Below are 21,424 nucleotides of genomic sequence, written 5' to 3' on the forward strand. Positions count from 1 at the left end.
CCTGGCAATTTTTCATCCCCAATGTCTTGAGATCATGTTGACCGAGTTTGGCGGCAATCGAGTAAAAAACCTATGACAAGTATTTCAAATTCCAGAGCATGCGCTTTTTACATTACTCTAAATAGCTGACTTCCTGTTGGGCGGAGCCTATGATATTCAATACGAAAGTTGTTCGGCACAATAAGATCTATATGTGTACTGAGTTTCATATGAATATTGGCAAGTATGTGTGAGCTATACATCAACATTTCTGACTGTGATCCAGGGGGCGCCGTAGAGCCCCTGTGCCACGCCCGGGTCCCAGCTTCTGCAGGCTCCTAAAGGCCACAGATTCCAAAGTGTGTGCAAATTTTCAAGAGTTTTTGAGTATGTTAAGGACCCCAAAAGCCCCCACAACTTTGACGAAAAATATGACTACTAAACCCAAAATAGCCAACTTCCTGTTGGGCGGAGCCTATGACATGCAGTACGAAAGTTGTTTGGTTTGATGAGATCTACATGTGTACCGAGTTTCGTGTGTCTACGTGCAAGTATGTATGATATATGGCCCTCAGTATTCCAGGGGGCGCTGTAGAGCCCCTGTGCCACGCCCGTGTATCAGTCTCTGCCCGGCCCTAATGGCCGCAGGTTCCAATGTGTGTGCCAATTTTCAAGACTTTTTAAGCATGTTAAGGACCCCAAAAGCCCCCGAAACCTTGGAAAAAAATTAGAAGAATAAATAATAATAATAATAATAACAAATAATCCTAAGGAAAACAATAGGGCTCTCGCCCTCCAGGCTTGAGCCCTAAATATAGCTGCAAGCAGCGATGGCGGGCTCAAGCCGTCAGTGCAACACCACCCGGTGGCATCGGGAAAACTGTGCCCAGCGGGCATAAGCATTTACAGTAACCCTCTGGCAATCAAATTTTAAGGGATATGGCAGTTAAAGGGTTAATCCAACCCGTCTAGACTTTGAAATCACATACACAGAACAATATATATATATAACTTTAGTAACACTTTATTTTAATATATATAAAAAATGTATAAGTTGTGCATCGTAGCTGACACCTAAATGAACACATTACAATTGGTTTATGACTGCAAGTCTTTCTCCTCAAATGCTATTGAGCTTCAAATTTGCTTTTGAGCCCATGTGAAAAAGTAGCATAATGTACATATGACTTACAGTTTGTTTTAATAAATATCAAACATTTAATTTAATGGTGCATTATAGCTGTCACCTAGATGAACAATTACAGTTGTTTTTATGACTGTAAGTCATTCTCTTCAAATGCTACTGACGTTAGAAAAGTGTATAACAATATCACATGTAACTTTAGAGACGGTCCCTAAATTTGAGACTCTCGAATGTCCAATGTCAAGCCAACTTTATGCCTGTTTTTGTTTTGTTTTTTACTTTATTTTTCTTTTCTCTGTGCCGGATTGCTGATGTCTTTTACCCTGGCATAGATGTCCATCCATCAATTACGAACATTCATCCGCAAATGTCCGAGCGGTCGCGAGCGCGGATGGGAGAATGGCGCATGTTTTATTTTTTTTGAGCTACTGGGATGGTGCCCCCTCTGGGAGTTGGTGCCCTACGAAGACTGCGTATTCTGCATATAGGGAGCGGCGGTACTATCTGGAAGATATATTCCTCAAACCGTTGTACAAGAGGAGGTGATGCTAGTACTTCAAGAATCTCTCAAATTGGGGCGGCAGTGGCTCAGTGGTTCATGTAGGTTGTCTACAAACCGGAAGGTTGGTGGTTCGATCCCCGGCTCCACCTGACCAAGTGTCGAGGTGTCCTTGAGCAAGACACCTAACCCCAGCTGCTCCTGACGAGCTGGATGGTGCCTTGTATGGCAGACACCACCGTCGATGTGTGAATGGGTGAATGTGAGGCAAATTGTAAAGCGGCCATGTGGTCTGTTGAAAGCGCTATATAAATGCAGTCCATTTACCATTCTCAAAAATGGAATATTAATATTTAACAAAATAAATTAATGTAAGATTCATGGCAGTTATTTCATTTAGGGAAGTCGTGGCCTAATGGTTAGAGGGTTGGACTCCCAATCGAAGGGTTGTGAGTTCTATTCTCGGGCCGGACGGAATCGGGGGTGGGGGTAGTGCATGAACAGTTCTCTCTCCACCTTCAATACCACGACTTAGGTGCCCTTGAGCAAGGCATCGAACCCCCAACTGCTCCCCGGGCGCCGCAGCATAAATGGCTGCCCACTGCTCCGGGTGTGTGCTCACAGTGTGTGTGTGTGTGTGTGTTCACTGCTCTGTGTGTGTGCATTTCGGATGGGTTAAATGCAGAGCACAAATTCTGAGTATGGGTCACCATACTTGGCTGAATGTCACTTCACTTCACTTCACAAAACCTATCTGTTCATAAAGCCTATATATAAAGTCTTAATATAGTATTCCACAATATGTTGTGCTATTCTAATATTATTGTGGTTTTTTATTGACATTGTTATTTGCTGTTATTTTTTGTTTTAATATTGTTACTGTTGTTACTTGTTGTACGGTGACCTTGAGTGGTTTGAAAGGCGCCTTAAATAAAATGCATTATTATTATTGTTATTATTATTATTATTATTATTAGCTGTACACTTGATAAAAAAAATTAAATATAAACTTATTCAATTGTGTATATATATATATATATATATATATATATATATATATATATATATATATATATAGTGTACAGTTTTCTTTTATTGCATCTTGAAATAAATGTTTCTGAGTTCTGTGTTTGTTTATTTTTTTATTTTTTATTTTTTATTTTTTTTTAGGAAGATTACAGCCTTTAATCTCCTCAAAATTAATGTGCATATAAACTATGAACAATTTAATTATAGCTGTATTTATAAAATGCTTACTAATGACTATTAATTTTGGGAGTAGGCTAGCAACAGTTGATGTTGAGGCCTAAGATATTTCTTAAGCTGTAATGATGAAAAAACAACAACAACACCAAATTGCTTTTTTTTCTGCTGGTGATTAAAGAGATGATTAAGTCCCCCCCCCCCCCTCTCTCTCTCTCTCTCTCTCTCTCTGACACCAAGCCCATCCCCTCTCCCACACATTCACACAAACTCAGCACACACACTTAACACACACACACACACACATTACCCAGAGGGACAATGACATCAGATGTATGGTAGTTTTTTAATTTTCTATCATCCATATAGTGTTGTATAGTCATGAAACTATGCATATTTCCTCAGCATGACTTGTCTTCTATGTGTACATTTTGTTGAAGTGTTTAGAAGCTGCACTTAAAAAAATAAAAGACATTTACTGGTTCCTTTTTTACTGTTATTTCAAAAAATCACCACGACAAAACCATTCAAGCTATCCAAAATTCATTCGCACCTGTTCTGTAAGATAAATTCTTTAAACAGTGGTAAAAGAGGATGTGGTGCTGATCCTTCAAGAGTCACTCCAAACTTATCTGTCCATAAAGCCTATAAAGAATTATTCTTAATACACAGTTTTCACAATACTTCAGCATATTATTCTAATTAAGTGAGGGTCATTTTATCAGTAAAATACATATTATTTTTCTTTGAAAGATTTCTATAAATGATTTAAATCATACTTGTTTCTACAATAATTATTTAAAAGTAATCCTATAGCGCCATCTGGTGGCCATTATTGGTACTAAGAATTGCAAGCTTGATTTATATGTTATGATAGTTTTAATTTTATGCTGGCTCTTGAAAATGATAAAGCTATGAAACTTACTGTGCTTCCTTCAAATGATGACTCCTACGTATATAAAAAATTATGAAGAGTTGGAATTAAAATTTTTTTAAAGATATAGTAAAATAACTATTGTATTTTGTTTATGTTACTTTAATAAATCGCTATGGCCACACCATTTAAGGTATCCTAAACCCATTCGAAATTGAACATCTTCAGTATATGGCTTCATGTTAAAACAGTAAAACAGGTGTGAACTACTTGTGTCTTCTTGGAGGAGAATGAATTCATTTACAGGCTGAGTTTATCATAAATCCACAATAACATTTCTGAGTTCTGTATCAATCTGTGTTGTTGTTTGTTTATTTTTATTTTTTTATTTTTCATAGGAAGATAACTGACCCTTTACTCTCCTTTTTAATAAATGTGCTTATAAACCAAGAACAAGCTATTTATAGCTGTATGGATTTACATTAAAAAAATTATCCTATGGCAATCATTCTAAACAGCTTGAATAAAACCTGTTAATATTTATTATAGACCACTGCAACTGTGTATAATCTAACAAAAAAGTTTATTATGAAAATAAAAGTGTGTTCACCAGATAAATTGGACGATAAAGAAATTGCTAACAATAATATAATAGAGCATGTTTTAGGTTTTTAGGCGTTTAGATGCAGAAATGGACAAATCAAATGTAAAATAAAATGTAATTGATTTAATTAAATATAGATTAAGTCTTGTTAGAGCAAAATAATAAATAAATACATACACACATTAAAAAAGCAGCCAAGATTAATGAGTTTAATTTTTTATATAGATTAAAATTGAAGACAGAAGCAGCTGGTATATGCGGTCAATTAATATTAAAATCCAGTAGATCCACTTCAGATTTATTTCTCAACAGTTTATGTTCACTTGGCTGTTTTCGTTTATATTAGCCAAGCTATTATGTGTTTTGAAATAATCTTGTCCGTGATGTGTTCGTTCTTACGACGAAAGGCAGAATCCTGCAGCTCGAGAGATATATGTTATTCTGCCAGTCGCGCTTTCAAATAGTCTTGCGCACATAAACGGGTAACAAACACCTGTATTTAGCTCGTGTTGTGTTATAATGGGTGTATAGTGTGCATTTATGGCGATAATTTATTTTAAAAAGCTCTTAAACAAGAATAAATTCGTTTGTTTTGAACTTGTGACACTGTGCGCGCTGATCGGAGGCAGTGATTTCAGATAGGCAGCCGCGAATATTTCATTATCACACAAACAGTTCAAAAACATCTTAATTTAGCTCTTGGTGTGTTCTAATTGGTGAATTGTGTGATATCGCTGCAATACTTTATTTTTAATAGCTATAAAACAAGAATAAACTCGTTTTTTTCTGAGCTCATCATTCCACACGCTCCTGCTCAGAGCGGTGATTCATCTCTCGTGTTTCTCACGTATCACTGACCACACATCCATTATTAATGAGCCCTGACCTGGTAATAATCATATATGTTGGTTTAGCTTGTCAGTGTGAATTAAATCCAAGTATTATTTTGTATTTTAACCGATTTAAAAGTGAAACCAAAAGAGAGTCTCCTCCCTTTTTTAGTTCAGGATATGCACCTGTAGGGGCGCTATTTCTCTCAGACAATGGAAGTCTAAGCACACACACTCAAACAGAGGGACAGAGTGAGATGAGATGTCTGACAGTTTTTTAATTTTCTGTTATCCATACAGTGTTGTAAAGTCATGAAACTATGCATATTTACTCAGAATAACTTTCTTTTCTGTATGAAAAAATGTTTTGAAGTGTTTGGAATTTAAAAATGCAGGAAAATTAATAATTCCATTTTTACTGTCATTTAAAAAAATCACCACGACAAAACCATCCAAGCTATCCAAAACCCATTCACAATTTAAGTTCCTCAATGTTTTTTCAACATGTAGACAAAGTTTGGTGTTTATAGTGTTACTCTCCTCTGAGCAGTATGCATTAATTCACAGCTAAATGTAAAAAACAATCCACATTCAAATCAAAATAGCCGACTTCCTGTTGGTCGTAGCTAATGACTGTGAATTAGAAAGTTGTCCGTCTTGATAAGAACAATTTTTGTACTGAGTTTGGTGTCTGTAGCTAAAACTAACCCCCCCACTTTTGACAAAAGGTGGCGCTATAGAGTGCCTCTTCCACGCCCTCTTATGAACTTTTGCCAGTGTCTAGCTGTCACTAATACTGATATGTGTTCTGAGTTTGATGAAATTCTAAGCATGTTATATGCCTCAAAATCACCTGAGAAGTATTCCAGTTTGACATGTTGCCACGGCAACAATATTTTTAGATATCAATATCCCCCCAGCAGATTTATATCGACTGTGTTTTAACATTATTCTGATGAAGTTTGAAGCAAATCGAGTAAAAATAAGATGCTGAATTCAAAGCATTTTGAAAATGACACACTTCCTGCTGCCAGTTGGTGGCGCTATAACTTTGACTCCTAATAGTCACATATATGCGATCGACATCATACAATGAATAATCTGATGAAGTTTTATAACAATTAGGAAATGTATGTGGATGGTATTAGACACATCCTGTTTCTCAATTCTCGCCATAAATTCAACGCCTCACTACGAGCAAACCGTTTGAGATATCAAAAATCCCCTGGCAATTTTTCATCCCCAATGTCTTGAGATCATGTTGACCGAGTTTGGTGTCAATCGGCAAAAAACCCTATGACAAGTATTTCAAATTCCAGAGCATGCGCTTTTTACATAACTCTAAATAGCTGACTTCCTGTTGGGTGGAGCCTATGACATGCAATACGAAAGTTGTTCGGCACGATGAGATCTATATGTGTACTGAGTTTGATATTAATATGTGCAAGTATGTGTGAGCTATGCATCAACATTTCTGACTGTGATCCAGGGGGCGCCGTAGAGCCCCTGTGCCACGCCCGGGTCCCAGCCTCTGCAGGCTCCTAAAGGCCACAGATTCCAAAGTGTGCGCAAATTTTCAAGAGTTTTTGAGTTTGTTAAGGACCCCAAAAGCCCCCACAACTTTGACGAAAAATATGAATACTAAACGCTAAATATCCAACTTCCTGTTGGGCGGAGCCTATGACATGCAGTACGAAAGTTGTTTGGTTTGATGAGATCTACATGTGTACCGAGTTTCGTGCGTCTACGTGCAAGTATGTATGATATATGGCCCTCAGTATTCCAGGGGGCGCTGTAGAGCCCCTGTGCCACGCCCGTGTATCAGTCTCTGCCCGGCCCTAATGGCCGCAGGTTCCAATGTGTGTGCCAATTTTCAAGACTTTTTAAGCATGTTAAGGGCCCCAAAAGCCCCCGAAACCTTGAAGAAAAATAATAAATATAGCTGCAAGCAGCGATGGCGGGCTCAAGCCGTCAGTGCAACACCACCCCGGTGGCATCGGGAAAACTGTGCCCAGCGGGCATAAGCATTTACAGTAACCCTCTGGCAATCAAATTTTAAGGGATATGGCAGTTAAAGGGTTAATCCAACCCGTCTAGACTTTGAAATCACATACACAGAACAATATATATATATATAACTTTAGTAACACTTTATTTTAATATATATAAAAAATGTATAAGTTGTGCATCGTAGCTGACACCTAAATGAACACATTACAATTGGTTTATGACTGCAAGTCTTTTTCCTCAAATGCTATTGAGCTTCAAATTTGCTTTTGAGCCCATGTGAAAAAGTAGCATAATGTACATATGACTTACAGTTTGTTTTAATAAATATCAAACATTTAATTTAATGGTGCATTATAGCTGTCACCTAGATGCACAATTACAGTTGTTTTTATGACTGTAAGTCATTCTCTTCAAATGCTACTGACGTTAGAAAAGTGTATAACAATATCACATGTAACTTTAGAGACGGTCCCTAAATTTGAGACTCTCGAATGTCCAATGTCAAGCCAACTTTATGCCTGTTTTTGTTTTGTTTTTTACTTTATTTTTCTTTTCTCTGTGCCGGATTGCTGATGTCTTTTACCCTGGCATAGATGTCCATCCATCAATTACGAACATTCATCCGCAAATGTCCGAGCGGTCGCGAGCGCGGATGGGAGAATGGCGCATGTTTTATTTTTTTTGAGCTACTGGGATGGTGCCCCCTCTGGGAGTTGGTGCCCTACGAAGACTGCGTATTCTGCATATAGGGAGCGGCGGTACTATCTGGAAGATATATTCCTCAAACCGTTGTACAAGAGGAGGTGATGCTAGTACTTCAAGAATCTCTCAAAACCTATCTGTTCATAAAGCCTATATATAAAGTCTTAATATAGTATTCCACAATATGTTGTGCTATTCTAATATTATTGTGGTTTTTTATTGACATTGTTATTTGCTGTTATTTTTTGTTTTAATATTGTTGCTGTTGTTACTTGTTGTACGGTGACCTTGAGTGGTTTGAAAGGCGCCTTAAATAAAATGCATTATTATTATTGTTATTATTATTATTATTATTATTAGCTGTACACTTGATAAAAAAAAATTAAACATAAACTTATTCAATTGTGTGTGTATATATATATATATATATATATATATATATATATATATATATATATATATAGTGTACAGTTTTCTTTTATTGCATCTTGAAATAAATGTTTCTGAGTTCTGTGTTTGTTTATTTTTTTTATTTTTATTTTTTTTATTTTTTTAGGAAGATTACAGCCTTTAATCTCCTCAAAATTAATGTGCATATAAACTATGAACAATTTAATTATAGCTGTATTTATAAAATGCTTACTAATGACTATTAATTTTGGGAGTAGGCTAGCAACAGTTGATGTTGAGGCCTAAGATATTTCTTAAGCTGTAATGATGAAAAAACAACAACAACACCAAATTGCTTTTTTTTCTGCTGGTGATTAAAGAGATGATTAAGTCTCCCTCCCCCCCCCCTCTCTCTCTCTCTCTCTCTGACACCAAGCCCATCCCCTCTCCCACACATTCACACAAACTCAGCACACACACTTAACACACACACACTTAACACACAAACACACACACATTAACCAGAGGGACAATGACATCAGATGTATGGTAGTTTTTTAATTTTCTATCATCCATATAGTGTTGTATAGTCATGAAACTATGCATATTTCCTCAGCATGACTTGTCTTCTATGGGTACATTTTGTTGAATTGTTTAGAACTTGCACTTAAAAAAATAAAAGACATTTACTGGTTCCTTTTTTACTGTTATTTCAAAAAATCACCATGACAAAACCATTCAAGCTATCCAAAATTAATTCGCACCTGTTCTGTAAGATAAATTCTTTAAACAGTGGTAAAAGAGGATGTGGTGCTGATCCTTCAAGAGTCACTCCAAACTTATCTGTCCATAAAGCCTATAAATAATTATTCTTAATACACAGTTTTCACAATACTTCAGCATATTATTCTAATTAAGTGAGGGTCATTTTATCAGTAAAATACATATTATTTTTCTTTGAAAGATTTCTATAAATGATTTAAATCATACTTGTTTCTACAATAATTATTTAAAAGTAATCCTATAGCGCCATCTGGTGGCCATTATTGGTACTAAGAATTGCAAGCTTGATTTATATGTTATGATAGTTTTAATTTTATGCTGGCTCTTGAAAATGATAAAGCTATGAAACTTACTGTGCTTCCTTCAAATGATGACTCCTACGTATATAAAAAATTATGAAGAGTTGGAATTAAATTTTTTTTAAAGATATAGTAAAATAACTATTGTATTTTGTTTATGTTACTTTAATAAATCGCTATGGCCACACCATTTAAGGTATCCTAAACCCATTCGAAATTGAACATCTTCAGTATATGGCTTCATGTTAAAACAGTAAAACAGGTGTGAACTACTTGTGTCTTCTTGGAGGAGAATGAATTCATTTACAGGCTGAGTTTATCATAAATCCACAATAACATTTCTGAGTTCTGTATCAATCTGTGTTGTTGTTTGTTTATTTTTATTTTTTTATTTTTCATAGGAAGATAACTGACCCTTTACTCTCCTTTTTAATAAATGTGCTTATAAACCAAGAACAAGCTATTTATAGCTGTATGGATTTACATTTAAAAAAATATCCTATGGCAATCATTCTAAACAGCTTGAATAAAACCTGTTAATATTTATTATAGACCACTGCAACTGTGTATAATCTAACAAAAAAGTTTATTATGAAAATAAAAGTGTGTACACCAGATAAATTGGACGATAAAGAAATTGCTAACAATAATATAATAGAGCATGTTTTAGGTTTTTAGGCGTTTAGATGCAGAAATGGACAAATCAAATGTAAAATAAAATGTAATTGATTTAATTAAATATAGATTAAGTCTTGTTAGAGCAAAATAATAAATAAATACCTACACACATTAAAAAAAGCAGCCAAGATTAATGAGTTTAATTTTTTATATAGATTAAAATTGAAGACAGAAGCAGCTGGTATATGCGGTCAATTAATATTAAAATCCAGTAGATCCACTTCAGATTTATTTCTCAACAGTTTATGTTCACTTGGCTGTTTTCGTTTATATTAGCCAAGCTATTATGTATTTTGAAATAATCTTGTCCGTGATGTGTTCGTTCTTACGACGAAAGGCAGAATCATGCAGCTCGAGAGATATGTTATTCTGCCAGTCGCGCTTTCAAATAGTCTTGCGCACATAAACGGGTCACAAACACATGTATTTAGCTCGTGTTGTGTTATAATGGGTGTATAGTGTGCATTTATGGCAATAATTTATTTTAAAAAGCTCTTAAACAAGAATAAATTCGTTTGTTTTGAACTTGTGACACTGTGCGCGCTGATCGGAGGCAGTGATTTCAGATAGGCAGCCGCAAATATTTCATTATCACACAAACAGTTCAAAAACATCTTAATTTAGCTCTTGGTGTGTTCTAATTGGTGAATTGTGTGATATCGCTGCAATACTTTATTTTTAATAGCTATAAAACAAGAATAAACTCGTTTTTCTGAGCTCATCATTCCACACGCTCCTGCTCAGAGCGGTGATTCATCTCTCGTGTTTCTCAGGTATCACTGACCACACATCCATTATTAATGAGCCCTGACCTGGTAATAATCATATATGTTGGTTTAGCTTGTCAGTGTGAATTAAATCCAAGTATTATTTTGTATTTTAATCGATTTAAAAGTGAAACCAAAAGAGAGTCTCCTCCCTTTTTTAGTTTAGGATATGCACCTGTAGGGGCGCTATTTCTCTCAGACAATGGAAGTCTAAGCACACACACTCAAACAGAGGGACAGAGTGAGATGAGATGTCTGAGAGTTTTTTAATTTTCTGTTATCCATACAGTGTTGTAAAGTCATGAAACTATGCATATTTACTCAGAATAACTTTCTTTTCTGTATGAAAAAATGTTTTGAAGTGTTTGGAATTTAAAAATGCAGGAAAATTAATAATTCCATTTTTACTGTCATTTAAAAAAATCACCACGACAAAACCATCCAAGCTATCCAAAACCCATTCACAATTTAAGTTCCTCAATGTTTTTTCAACATGTAGACAAAGTTTGGTGTTTATAGTGTTACTCTCCACTGAGCAGTATGCATTAATTCACAGCTAAATGTAAAAAACAATCCACATTCAAATCAAAATAGCCGACTTCCTGTTGGTCGTAGCTAATGACTGTGAATTAGAAAGTTGTCCGTCTTGATAAGAACAATTTTTGTACTGAGTTTGGTGTCTGTAGCTAAAACTAACCCCCCCCACTTTTGACAAAAGGTGGCGCTATAGAGTGCCTCTTCCACGCCCTCTTATGAACTTTTGCCAGTGTCTAGCTGTCACTAATACTGATATGTGTTCTGAGTTTGATGAAATTCTAAGCATGTTATATGCCTCAAAATCACCTGAGAAGTATTCCAGTTTGACATGTTGCCACGGCAACAATATTTTTAGATATCAATATCCCCCCAGCAGATTTATATCGACTGTGTTTTAACATTATTCTGATGAAGTTTGAAGCAAATCGAGTAAAAATAAGATGCTGAATTCAAAGCATTTTGAAAATGACACACTTCCTGCTGCCAGTTGGTGGCGCTATAACTTTGACTCCTAATAGTCACATATATGCGATCGACATCATACAATGAATAATCTGATGAAGTTTTATAACAATTAGGAAATGTATGTGGATGGTATTAGACACTTCCTGTTTCTCAATTCTCGCCATAAATTCAACGCCTCACTACGAGCAAACCGTTTGAGATATCAAAAATCCCCTGGCAATTTTTCATCCCCAATGTCTTGAGATCATGTTGACCGAGTTTGGAGTCAATCGGCAAAAAACCCTATGACAAGTATTTCAAATTCCAGAGCATGCGCATTTTACATAACTCTAAATAGCTGACTTCCTGTTGGGCGGAGCCTATGACATGCAATACGAAAGTTGTTCAGCGCGATGAGATCTATATGTGTACTGAGTTTGATATTAATATGTGCAAGTATGTGTGAGCTATGCATCAACATTTCTGACTGTGATCCAGGGGGCGCCGTAGAGCCCCTGTGCCACGCCCGGGTCCCAGCCTCTGCAGGCTCCTAAAGGCCACAGATTCCAAAGTGTGCGCAAATTTTCAAGAGTTTTTGAGTATGTTAAGGACCCCAAAAGCCCCCACAACTTTGACGAAAAATATGAATACTAAATGCTAAATATCCAACTTCCTGTTGGGCGGAGCCTATGACATGCAGTACGAAAGTTGTTTGGTTTGATGAGATCTACATGTGTACCGAGTTTCGTGCGTCTACGTGCAAGTATGTATGATATATGGCCCTCAGTATTCCAGGGGGCGCTGTAGAGCCCCTGTGCCACGCCCGTGTATCAGTCTCTGCCCGGCCCTAATGGCCGCAGGTTCCAATGTGTGTGCCAATTTTCAAGACTTTTTAAGCATGTTAAGGGCCCCAAAAGCCCCCGAAACCTTGAAGAAAAATAATAATAATAATAACAAATAATCCTAAGGAAAACAATAGGGCTCTCGCCCTCCAGGCTTGAGCCCTAATAATAATAACAAATAATCCTAAGGAAAACAATAGGGCTCTCGCCCTCCAGGCTTGAGCCCTAATAATAATAATAAAAAATAATCCTAAGGAAAACAATAGGCCTCTCGCCCTTTGGGCTTGAGCCCTAAATATAGCTGCAAGCAGCGATGTCGGGCTCAAGCCATCAGTGCAACGCCACCCCGGTGGCATCGGGAAAACTGTGCCCAGCGGGCATAAGCATTTACAGTAACCCTCTGACAATCAAGTTTTAAGGGATGGGGCAGTTAAAGGGTTAATCCGACCAATCTAGACTTTGAAATCACATACACAGAACAATATATATATATAACTTTAGTAACACTTTATTTTTATATTTATAAAAAATGTATAAGGTGTGCATTGTAGCTGACACCTATATGAACACATTACAATTGTTTTGTGACTGCAAGTCTTTCTTCTCAAATGCTATTGAGCTTCAAATTTGCATTTGAGCCCATGTGAAAAAGTAGCATAATTTACATATGACTTACAGTTTGTTGTAATAAATATCAAACATTCAAATTAATTGTGCATTATAGCTGTCACCTAGATGAACAATTACAGTTGTTTTTATGACTGTAAGTCATTCTCTTCAAATGCTACTGACGTTAGAAAAGTGTATAACAATATCACATGTAACTTTAGAGACCGGCCATAAATTTGAGACTCTCGAATGTTCAATGTCAAGACAACTTTATGCCTGGTTTTTTTTCTTTAGTTTTCTTTTCTCTGTGCCGGATTGCTGATGTCCTATACCCAGGCATATATGTCTATCCATCAATTACGAACATTCAGCCCCAAACATGAGGTGTGAGCGGTCGCGAGCACAGATGGGAGAATGGCGCATGTTTTTTTTTTTTTTGAGCAACTGGGATGGTGCCCCATCTGGGAGTTGGTGCCCTACGAAGACTGCATACTCTGCATATAGAGAGCGGCAGTACTATCTGGAAGATATATTCCTCAAACCATCGTACAAGAGAAGGTGATGCTAATCCTTCAAGAATCGCTCAAAAGCTATTCAAGTGTACAGTTTCCTTTTATTGCATCTTGAAATAAATATTTCTGAATTCTGAATCAAACTGGGTTTTGTTTATTCATTTATTTAATAAGACAACTGAGACTTTAATCTATTTTGTAATATATGTGCTTTTAAACCAAGAACAATTTATTTATAGATGTATTACTGCTTAATAATGACTATTATTAAGGGAAAAGGCTTTATAATCATGAACTATTTACTAATGCTTAGCTAATGAGTGCAGTTATTATAAAGTGTTACCAATGCATTTACTAATGTTAACAAATTAGACATTATTTTACAGTGTTACCAAATCCTTAAATAATTTATTAGTGTTTTGTAATGATTTTAATGACCTATAAGCATTTGTGAAATAATTTTGCTTGCATTGCAGCTTTATCTGTCAGTTGAAGAGTTTTACTGTTACATCCATGAGATTAATAAATGTCATGTCACGTCACAGGTTGTCATAGGTCAGCATCAAATGAGTTTGAAATTATTATTTGCAGCACAAATAAGGATTCTTAGGATGTTTTTAAATCCCTAAAACTGTCAGAAAAGGATAAGGCCTAAGAGGTTTCTTAACCTGTAATGAAAGGAAAAAACACCACCATTAGCAACAACAAAAACAATAACAATTTAAAATACAGATTTTTTTTTCCTGATTATTAAAGGGATGATTAGGTCTCTCTCTCTCTCTCTCTCTCTCTCTCTCTCTCTATCTCTCTCTGCCAGACAGCCCCTCCCTACAATCCACACACACTGTCAGTCACCAAACATTCACAGTCACCAACCCCCTCACACTCCCCCTCCCTCTCCCCCTCCCTTTCCTTACACAGACAGAGTGGCCAGAGTGAGATCATGTCAGTTGAGAAGTCTGACAGTTTTTTAATTTTCTGTTATCCATACAGTGTTGTAAAGTCATGAAACTATGCATATTTCCTCATAATGATTTGATCTTTGTATGAAAAAATGCTTTGAAGTGTTTGGAAGCTGCAATTTAAACATACAAGACAAATAATGTTTCCCTTTTTACTGTCATTTCAAAAAATCACCACGACAAAACCGTTCAAGCTAACCAAAATCCGTTCGCAATTTAAGTTCCTCAATGTTTTTTCTTCATGTTGACAAAGTTTGGTGTGTATAGTGTACTTCCCCTGTGAGGAGTATGCATTAATTCACAACTGTAAAATCTCAAAAATACACATTCAAATCAAAATAGCCGACTTCCTGTTGATCGTAGCTTATGACTGTGAATTAGAAAGTTGTCCGACTTGATTAGAACAATTTATGTACCAAGTTTGGTGTCTGTAGCTTAAACTAACCCCCCCACTTTTGACAAAAGGTGGCGCTATAGAGTGCCTCCTTCACGCCCTTTTAAAAGCTTTTGCCATTGTCTAGCTATCAATAATAGCGATATGTGTTTTGACTTTCATGTAAATCTGAGCTTGTTATCTGCCTCAAACTCACCATAACAGAATATTCAAGTTTGACACGTTGCCATGGCAACACTATATTAGATATCAATATCCCCACAACAGATTTTCATCGGCCTTGTTTTGTCATTATTCTGATGAAGTTTGCAGCAAATCGAGTAAAAATAAGATGCTGAATTCAAAGCATTTTGAAAATGACACACTTCCTGCTGCCAGTTGGTGGCGCTATAACGTTGACTCTTAATAGTCACATATATACGATTGGTATCATACAGCGAACAAACCGATGAAGTTTGATCAAACTCAGGCAATGTATGTGGATGTTATTAGGCATTTCCTGTTTCTCACTTTTTGCTCTAATTTCAACGCCTCGCCACGAGCAAACCGTTCGAGATATCAAAAATCCCCTGGCAATTTTTCATCCCCAATGTCTTGAGATCATGTTGACCGAGTTTCGTGGGAATCAAGTAAAAAACCTATGACAAGTATATTAAATTCCAGAGCATGCTTTTTTCAAACAGCCCTGAATAGCTGACTTCCTGTTGGGCGGAGCCTATGACATAGAGCGCGAAAGTTGTTCAGCTCAATGAGATCTATAAGTGTACTGAGTTTCATATAAATACATGCAAGTGTATGTGAGCTATGGTTCAAGATTTCTGACGGTGTTCCAGGGGGCGCTGTAGAGCCTCTGTGCCACGCCCAGGTCCCAGTCTCTGTGGCGTCCTGATGGCCGCAGATTCCAATGTGTGTGCCAATTTTCAAGAGTTTTTGAGCATGTTAAGGCCCCCAAAAATGCCCGGAAGGTTTAAAAAAAAATAAAAAAAATAATAATAATAATAATAAGAAATATAGCTGCAAGCAGCGATGTCGGGCTCAAGCCATCAGTGCAACGCCACCCCGGTGGCATCAGGATAACTGTGCCCAGCGGGCATAAGCATTTACAGTAACCCTCTGACAATCAGTTTTAAGGGATGCGGCAGTTAAAGGGTTAATCCGACCAATCTAGACTTTGAAATCACATACACAGAACAATATATATAACTTTAGTAACACTTTATTTTAATATTTATAAAAAATGTATAAGGTGTGAATGTAGCTGACACCTATATGAACACATTACAATTGCTTTGTGACTGCAAGTCTTTCTTCTCAAATGCTATTGAGCTTCAAATTTGCATTTGAGCCCATGTGAAAAAGTTGCATAATTTACATATGACTTACAGTTTGTTGTAATAAATATCAAACATTCAATTTAATTGTGCATTATAGCTGTCACCTAGATGAACAATTACAGTTGTTTTTATGACTGTAAGTCATTCTCTTCAAATGCTACTGACGTTAGAAAAGTGTATAACAATATCACATGTAACTTTAGAGACCTTCCCTAAATTTGAGACTCTAGAAAGTCCAATGTCAAGACAACTTTATGCCTGTTTTATTTTCTTTAGTTTTCTTTTCTCTGTGCCGGATTGCTGATGTCCTATACCCAGGCATAGATGTCCATCCATCAATTACGAACATTCAGCCGCAAACATGAGGTGTGAGCGGTCGCGAGCGCGGATGGGAGAATGACGCATGTTTTTTTTTTTTTTTTTTTTTTTTTGAGCAACTGGGATGGTGCCCCCTCTGGGAGTTGGTGCCCTACGAAGACTGCATACTATGTTATACTGCATAATGTTAACAAATTAGACATTATTTTACAGTGTTACCAAATCCTTAAATAATGTATTAGTGTTTTGTAATGATTTTAATGACCTATAAGCATTTGTGAAATAGTTTTGCTTGCATTACAGCTTTATCTGTCAGTTGAAGAGTTTTACTGTTACATCCATGAGATTAATAAATGTCATGTCACGTCACAGGTTGTCATAGGTCAGTATCAAATGAGTTTGAAATTATTATTTGCAGCACAAATTAGGGTTCAATTTAATTGTGCATTATAGCTGTCACCTAGATGAACAATTACAGTTGTTTTTATGACTGTAAGTCATTCTCTTCAAATGCTACTGACGTTAGAAAAGTGTATAACAATATCACATGTAACTTTAGAGACCTTCCCTAAATTTGAGACTCTAGAAAGTCCAATGTCAAGACAACTTTATGCCTGTTTTATTTTCTTTAGTTTTCTTTTCTCTGTGCCGGATTGCTGATGTCCTATACCCAGGCATAGATGTCCATCCATCAATTACGAACATTCAGCCGCAAACATGAGGTGTGAGCGGTCGCGAGCGCGGATGGGAGAATGACGCATGTTTTTTTTTTTTTTTTTTTTTTTTTGAGCAACTGGGATGGTGCCCCCTCTGGGAGTTGGTGCCCTACGAAGACTGCATACTATGTTATACTGCATAATGTTAACAAATTAGACATTATTTTACAGTGTTACCAAATCCTTAAATAATGTATTAGTGTTTTGTAATGATTTTAATGACCTATAAGCATTTGTGAAATAGTTTTGCTTGCATTACAGCTTTATCTGTCAGTTGAAGAGTTTTACTGTTACATCCATGAGATTAATAAATGTCATGTCACGTCACAGGTTGTCATAGGTCAGTATCAAATGAGTTTGAAATTATTATTTGCAGCACAAATTAGGGTTCTTAGGATGTTTTTAAATCCCTAAAACTGTCAGAAAAGGATAAGGCCTAAGAGATTTCTTAACCTGTAATGAAAGGAAAAAACACCACCATTAGCAACAACAAAAACAATAACAATTTAAAATACAGATTTTTTTTTTCCTGATTATTAAAGGGATGATTAGGTCTCTCTGTCTCTCTCTCTGCCAGACAGCCCCTCCCTACAGTCCACACACACTGTCACAGTCACCAACCCCCTCACACTCCCCCTCCCTCTCCCCCTCCCTTCCCTCACACAGACAGGGTGGCCAGAGTGAGATCATGTCAGTTGAGAAGTCTGACAGTTTTTTAATTTTCTTTTATCCATACAGTGTTGTAAAGTCGTGAAACTATGCATATTTCCTCAAAATGATTTGATCTTTGTATAAAAAAATGCTTTGAAGTGTTTGGAAGCTGCAATTTAAACATACAAGGCAATTAATGTTTCCCTTTTTACTGTCATTTCAAAAATTCACCACGACAAAACCGTTCAAGCTAACCAAAATCCGTTCGCAATTTAAGTTCCTCAATGGTTTTTCTTCATGTAGACAAAGTTTGGTGTGTATAGTGTACTTCCCCTGTGAGGAGTATGCATTAAATCAGAGCTCAATTTAAATATTCAAATCAAAATAGCCGACTTCCTGTTGGTCGTAGCTGATGACTGTGAATTAGAAAGTTGTCCGTCTTGAAAAGAACAATTTATGTACCAAGTTTGGTGTCTGTAGCTAAAACTAACCCCCCCACTTTTGACAAAAGGTGGCGCTATAGAGTGCCTCCTTCACGCCCTTTTAAAAGCTTTTGCCATTGTCTAGCTATCACCAATACTGATATGTGTTTTGAGTTTTATGTAAATCTGAGCTTGTTGTCTGCCTCAAACTCACCATAACAGAACATTCAAGTTTGACACGTTGCCATGGCAACACTATATCAGATATCAATATCCCCACAACAGATTTACATCGGCCGTGTTTTGTCATTATTCTGATGAAGTTTTAAGTAAATAGAGTAAAAATAAGATGCTGAATTCAAAGCATTTGGAAAATGGCACACTTCCTGCTGCCAGTTGGTGGCGCTATAATGTTGACTCTTAATAGTCACATATATACGATCAGTATCATACAACGAACAAACCAATGAAGTTTGATCAAATTCAGGAAATGTATGTGGATGTTATTAGACATTTCCTGTTTCTCATATCTCGCCATAATTTCAACGCCTCGCCACGGGCAAACCGTTCGAGATATCAAAAATCCCCTCGCAATTTTCCATCCCCAATGTCTTGAGATCATGTTCACCGAGTTTCGTGACGAACGGGTTGAAATCCTCAGAGGAGTATTTCAAATTCCAGAGCATGCTTTTTTTAAACAGCCCTGAATAGTTGACTTCCTGTTGGGCGGAGCCTAAGACATAAAGTGTGAAAGTTGTTCGGCTTAATGAGATCTATAAGTGTACTGAGTTTCATATAAATACATGAAAGTGTGTGTGAGCTATGGTTCAAGATTTCTGACTGTGTTCCAGGGGGCGCTGTAGAGTCCCTGTGCCACGCCCGGGGCCCAGTCTCTGTGGCGTCCTGATGGCCGCAGATTCCAATGTGTGTGCCAATTTTCAAGAGTTTTTGAGCATGTTAAGGCCTCCAAAAACCCCCGGAAGGTTTAATAAAAAATAAAAAAAATAAATATAGCTGCAAGCAGCGATGTCGGGCTCAAGCCATCAGTGCAACGCCACCCCGGTGGCATCAGGATAACTGTGCCCAGCGGGCATAAGCATTTACAGTAACCCTCTGACAATCAGTTTTAAGGGATGCGGCAGTTAAAGGGTTAATCCGACCAATCTAGACTTTGAAATCACATACACAGAACAATATATATAACTTTAGTAACACTTTATTTTAATATTTATAAAAAATGTATAAGGTGTGCATTGTAGCTGACACCTATATGAACACATTACAATTGTTTTGTGACTGCAAGTCTTTCTTCTCAAATGCTATTGAGCTTCAAATTTGCATTTGAGCCCATGTGAAAAAGTAGCATAATTTACATATGACTTACAGTTTGTTGTAATAAATATCAAACATTCAATTTAATTGTGCATTATAGCTGTCACCTAGATGAACAATTACAGTTGTTTTTATGACTGTAAGTCATTCTCTTCAAATGCTACTGACGTTAGAAAAGTGTATAACAATATCACATGTAACTTTAGAGACCGATCCTAAATTTGAGACTCTAGAAAGTCCAATGTCAAGACAACTTTATGCCTGTTTTATTTTCTTTAGTTTTCTTTTCTCTGTGCCGGATTGCTGATGTCCTATACCCAGGCATAGATGTCCATCCATCAATTACGAACATTCAGCCGCAAACATGAGGTGTGAGCGGTCGCGAGTGTGGATGGGAGAATGGCGCATGTTTTTTTGTTTTTTTTGTTTTTTGAGCAACTGGGATGGTGCCCCCTCTGGGAGTTGGTGCCCTACGAAGGCTGCATACTATGTTATACTGCATAATGTTAACAAATTAGACATTATTTTACAGTGTTACCAAATCCTTAAATAATGTATTAGTGTTTTGTAATGATTTTAATGACCTATAAGCATTTGTGAAATAGTTTTGCTTGCATTGCAGCTTTATCTGTCAGTTGAAGAGTTTTACTGTTACATCCATGAGATTAATAAATGTCATGTCACGTCACAGCTTGTCATAGGTCAGTATCAAATGAGTTTGAAATTATTTTTTGCAGCACAAATTAGGGTTCTTAGGATGTTGTTAAATCCTTAAAACTGACAGAAAAGGATAAGGCCTAAGAGATTTCTTAACCTGTAATGTAAGGAAAAAACACCACCATTAGCAACAACAAAAACAATAACAATTTAAAATACAATTTTTTTTTTCCTGATTATTAAAGGGATGATTAGGTCTCCCTCTCTCTCTCTCTGCCAGACAGCCCCTCCCTACAGTCCACACACACTGTCACAGTCACCAACCCCCTCACACTCCCCCTCCCTCTCCCCCTCACTTCCCTCACACAGACAGGGTGGCCAGAGTGAGATCATGTCAGTTGAGAAGTCTGACAGTTTTTTAATTTTCTTTTATCCATACAGTGTTGTAAAGTCGTGAAACTATGCATATTTCCTCAGAATGATTTGATCTTTGTATAAAAAAATGCTTTGAAGTGTTTGGAAGCTGCAATTTAAACATACAAGACAATTAATGTTTCCCTTTTTACTGTCATTTCAAAAATTCACCACGACAAAACCGTTCAAGCTAACCAAAATCCGTTCGCAATTTAAGTTCCTCAATGGTTTTTCTTCATGTAGACAAAGTTTGGTGTGTATAGTGTACTTCCCCTGTGAGGAGTATGCATTAATTCACAACTGTAAAATCTCAAAAATACACATTCAAATCAAAATAGCCGACTTCCTGTTGATCGTAGCTTATGACTGTGAATTAGAAAGTTGTCCGTCTTGATTAGAACAATTTATGTACCAAGTTTTGTGTCTGTAGCTAAAACTAACCCCCCCACTTTTGACAAAAGGTGGCGCTATAGCGTGCCTCCTTCACGCCCTTTTAAAAGCTTTTGCCATTGTCTAGC

The 21,424-nt window shown here is 36.7% G+C and overlaps 1 protein-coding gene and 2 long non-coding RNA genes across 7 annotated transcripts in view; 1 reads left to right on the forward strand and 2 right to left on the reverse strand.

The window, feature by feature from the left end:
* The window catches only part of LOC127957296 (protein unc-13 homolog B), a 118,289-nt gene that overhangs the window by 76,359 nt on the left and 20,506 nt on the right, over positions 1 to 21,424 (reverse strand). The gene's annotated exons all lie outside the window — the stretch shown is intronic.
* On the reverse strand, positions 833 to 16,726 carry LOC127957298 (uncharacterized). Its single transcript, XR_008153761.1, has 3 exons — positions 16,501 to 16,726; positions 7,335 to 7,507; positions 833 to 1,053 (listed from the first exon to the last, which is right to left on the reverse strand). It is a non-coding gene; the product is annotated as an uncharacterized LOC127957298 (long non-coding RNA).
* LOC127957300 (uncharacterized) lies at positions 17,017 to 20,648 on the forward strand. 2 transcript variants are annotated; one of them, XR_008153764.1, is made up of 2 exons: positions 17,017 to 17,096; positions 20,537 to 20,648. It is a non-coding gene; the product is annotated as an uncharacterized LOC127957300 (long non-coding RNA). The 2 variants fall into 2 exon arrangements; XR_008153763.1 differs by lacking the exon at positions 17,017 to 17,096 and adding an exon at positions 17,691 to 17,770.

This window comes from Carassius gibelio, chromosome B5, assembly GCF_023724105.1.
Source record: "Carassius gibelio isolate Cgi1373 ecotype wild population from Czech Republic chromosome B5, carGib1.2-hapl.c, whole genome shotgun sequence".
Lineage (NCBI taxonomy): Eukaryota > Metazoa > Chordata > Actinopteri > Cypriniformes > Cyprinidae > Carassius > Carassius gibelio.